Raw genomic sequence first — 4,743 nt, 5'->3', positions numbered from 1 at the left:
TCAGGCATGTTGATAAACACATATGAGCGCAGCACGGAATTTATAGAGTGAAAATGAAGGGATTAGGAGTCCTTTAGGAGCCTCACCCCCAGACTTGGCCCTGTAAGCTCTCCAAGGAAGTAGCTTTTCCTGGGCAGCCTGCCCCTGGGCCATCCCAGCTCACCTCACTCATGTCAAAAGCTGGCCCAAATCCTCCACTGCCACACAGTCTGTGGTGGCTTCTGGAGGTGGCAACATCACCAAGTCTGGCTCATTTGGGGCAAGGAGATCAAGAACTGCTTCTTGTCAAGGAATCTAGGACCTGCTCCTTTCTGGGCTCTTCTGCCTCTTGCTCTGAACCTCTGGAGATACGGCAAATGTCAGAGGGGCATTCTCTTTCAGATGAGACTGCTGTACCCAGAGGCCTCCTGCTTCACAAGGGCTGCTCTGTTCCAGGCGATCTGGGGCCTGGGAAACAAATTCATTTTAGGGCCAAAAACCTGACTCTTGGGATTCACTTACATCAGACTTAAAAGACAGCCTGCCAGTGCAGGAGGGACCAAGAACTTCAGTCTGAACCAAGGGACCTGAAGAGACACTAGAAATTCCAGAGTCCATTTGCCACGTGGTAGGATCCCATGTACATTCACTTCCAATTATACCACTGGGGATTTGAAGCCAGGTCACTCGTAAGTGCTGTGAAGGCTGCAATGCTGGTTGTCGGCAGGTGTGATATTAGAAAGGGCTTGAGGTTGGGACTGACGCACACCTGCTATTGAATCCTTGATTTCCCACCGCTAGTTTGTGACGTGAGAACGCAACTTCACCAATTTGACCCTGTTTTTGTTTTTTTAATGCATATGTTAAAACCGACCTCATAAAGTGCTTGTGAGGTTTATTACATAAGTCACCCAGTGAAAACTTTAAAGAGTCTTCTAAATATAACAGCATTCGTCACTTACTTAGGGCTTAGTATCCTGCATTCTCTAAATGTTTTACAATTAATGGCGTACCTGACTCTCAAAACACCACCACGAATCACTCGTTATTAATATTCTAATTTTCAAATGGGTAACCAGGTTACTTTATGGCCCTTGGTTACAGGCGTCAGACCAGGAATTTACCTGCGTCTTTCCAGCTTTCACCGCAGAAACACCACCCGCGTTTTACCGCAAGTTCATCGTCAAAGTTATAAACTCACATTCCCCACCCCCAGCTCCATCACGGGCTTTTCCCCGGCCGGGCTTAAAGGCTGGGCCGGGCACAAGATGCCGCAAGCCGCGGCCGCACAAAGCACTCTCCTGACCAGGACTCACCCGACTTGCGTGCCGGGAGCCTGCGGGGTCAGGGCTAAGGGCTGTGTGGGGCGGGTCCCAGGGACTGGACGTTCCCTCTTCCTGGGTCCCGTTCCCCCCTCCCGGCTGGCCCACGCGCTCTCACGCCACGTGTGAATCCTGTATTTCCGGAGTAGACAAAGAGGAGTTCGGAGAAAAATGGAATTGAGTTCGGACTGAAGAAACGGGGCTGCGGCTCCACAGGCTCAGAAGGAGCCCAGAATTCCGTTCCCAGCGTGCCGCGCGGTGAGTTAGAACAAACAAGACTGCATTTCCCATAAACCTTCACGTCCTTTCTTAGAAGTGACTGTTGTGGCGTTTTGGGATTTTCATGACGTTGGAGAATGAGGTTCTTAAAGGTCCTTCCTGTCAGGGTTTTCTCTGTGGGTTAAACTTGAACGCTACCACCAAATACAAGGCATGGTCCTCGACCCCATACGGTTTGAAATCACGTTTATTTATAAGATAATTTAGAGATAATCGGGGAAACTTGAATATAGATTTCGTATTAGAAATATTAAGCAAATTTACTGTTACGTTTGTTAAGTGTGAAAAATTAGAATTATATAGGAAAATTAACTTATTTTTCAAGGCAAGACAACTGAAATATTTAGGATTGTAGCTTTGTAGTTTATAATTGTTCCACCTGGAACCTTCACCCTGTCCCTTTACTACCATAGGACCCACTGACCCTTGAGCCTTCTGGCGCCCCAAATCCTAGCCTGGTGAATGAATATAAAAGGGCCTGAGCCCGGTGTTGCCAAGTGTAGACGTGTAGAGGAAAGCTATTGGGTTTTATAGATTAACATTGTTTCTTGGTGAATTCTCTTAGTGTTTTGACAATTTTTTTACATTAGTTATTTTGGATTTCCATGCATATAATGACAAGTGTGGCTACTTTTTTTTAATACAATTCTTTGTCAATTACAAACAATAAGCACAAAAATGCTCGTGAAGCTGTATTAAATCAATCATAATAGACTTTGACCTATAGAACATGTATGCAGAGGAAGTGGTCAGTACGTACATTCATTCATGAAAACCTGCAGTGTAATAGACATCGTTCTAGATTCTGGCATAACAACATGAAATAAGAGATAAAATTAACCTACCTCCATGGAATTTATGGTCAGTTGATTTGGGGAGGCTATTAGATGATATTCATATAAGAAGGGCCAATTGTCATAAACAATGGGACAGTTGAGGAGAGTCTAATAAAAGGAGCCATTGACAAAGCATGGGTAGGATTGTGAAGCACTCTGTGACTAGTGACAGTAGGGTAATGAGTGGCAGTAAAGAGTATTACCAAAACCTGTCAGAAAAGGCCATCTAAATAGGAGCTGTGGTCTTAAGAGTTGTAATGGCCTGCTCATGGCTCAGCACAGGGAGCTAAAGGAATAAATACACAAAGCTCACTTATTTTCCACACTATAATGCCCCACCCTGTGCCTACTCCTAGAAGTCCATACAAATATGTCTCCTCCACACATTCTCATTATCAATTTTCCAGTGTTATTCTTTCCTAGCCCCAGACTACCAGTCAACTCAGTTAGCCGCTGGACGTGATTCAGTACGTATCTAAACTCAGGACATCTCTCTTCCTCACAGTGTTTACAACCAAATACACCTCTTTAAACTCTATCCACTGGGAAGATTTCTTTTCATCACAGCCTTTCAGAAACACCCCTGAGTGGAAATGAAATTGCAGCAGTCATCCACTTTGAGATGATGCTGTCATACCTTGAAGACCCTGTGTGAATGAAAATCAGCTGGCCTATGGCCAAAGTTATCCCTTGGGAACACTGTGAGAATGATTCATGGTATAAACTTGTACCTAAGTTATCAAGAATTTCCTCCAAGGGACCAGGCTTCCCCTTCACTTGAAGCCACTTATCTATAAACTAAGATATATCAAGGAATAAGTATCTGCATCCCTACTATAGTGATTTGTGTTAGTTTTCTGCCCACAAGATCTAGAATTTCTGCCCAAAGATATCAAGAAATATTTTAGTATGGTGCCAAACTATTTCATTTCAATAGACCTCATGATCAAATAGCCAACACCACAGATCCCTATAAGCCATGTTTGAGAACCACACTGGCTGCCCATCAGAAATACCCAGAGAGTTTTTTAAAAGACTTATCAGGATCCCATTGGAGAACTCTGTATTCCATTGATATAAAATGCAGCATCGGCAGCTCCTAAATCCATGGTAAGTATACTCATATTGATAAATTTGGCCCTATGCAAGCATATTTCATCCTTCTTGCTCTAATATCCCAAGGATCCACCCTCATATTTGTTACCCAGTTTCTGCTTGTACTGTTGAGCAATATCTTGAGTACTTCTGGTATTTTGTTTATTTCTGTATTAGACCTTGCAGTTCCCCTCTGAGCATAGCTTGTTTTTTTACTCCCATTATGGACCTGGAGTCAATAAGGGAGATTGCAGGGGAAGATTTTGAGAAGAGTGGGCATCCCCTTTCTTAAGTGAGTTATACTAGGATCACCCTTCGGGATTTAGAAAGAGAGAAGTGAGAGAACTACTGTCAGAAGCCAATTAATCCTCACTTTTTTTTTCTCAGCTTCTCACAATGAATGACTTCTAGTAAACCATAAAGACCTTAAAATTGAAGAAAGAGTTCCAGGTACAAAAATCCTCAAAAAGCCTATTTCCTCAGGCAAGGTGTCCAGAGCAAGGAGTATGTTTTAACCAACCAACAGCAGATGTTTGTACATATCCTTCTCTTCTGGTGATAACTTTGAGCTTCCTGGTACTTGGTAAATCCACCTAGGTAAAGGAAGACTGTTACTTCACCTTGATCTTGACCTCACAGTGAGTCCATCCTATCAGGTATTCAGGGAAAATTTGGTATTTACCAGGCGTCTGTCCTCATGTGGGTGGTGATCATTTTATAAAAAGTTCAGGGGCATGCTGCCCCTCTTAAAGATAGCCTTGTATTCAAAACCATATATGACTGAGTCCTTGAGGTAAATCTCCATCTATTGAGAGCCAAATTATATTGGACCACTTTTCTTAACTTCCTGTGCACTTCCATCTGGGAACTGTCTTCCTCAATTTCGGTTACTATACATTCATTTTCCTTTTCTAGAATTTCATGCAAAAGGAATCATATCGTATATACTCATTTGTGTCTGGCTTGTTTTGACTCAGGATAATGATTTTGAGATTCATCCATTTTGTTGTGTAGTAGCAAGACAGGTGCAGCCTCACAAAGAGAGGAAGAGCTACTTATGATGATAAGTGCTGCCTAGTGAGTTCAGGTTATATCTGAACAGACATGTCCTCATTCCAATTTCCAGGTTCCTGAACTTTCCAATAAATGCCCAAAATTTCATCTAATTTGCTTCCTCAAATGGTAGACTCAGTAGCTACTGTAATTCAGAATTTGGCAAAAACACACTCTAC

This window comes from Trichechus manatus, unplaced genomic scaffold (genome assembly GCF_000243295.1).
Source record: "Trichechus manatus latirostris isolate Lorelei unplaced genomic scaffold, TriManLat1.0 scaffold00120, whole genome shotgun sequence".
Lineage (NCBI taxonomy): Eukaryota > Metazoa > Chordata > Mammalia > Sirenia > Trichechidae > Trichechus > Trichechus manatus.
The sequence above is the reverse complement of the archived record's forward strand: the minus strand, read 5'-3'. Positions refer to the sequence as shown.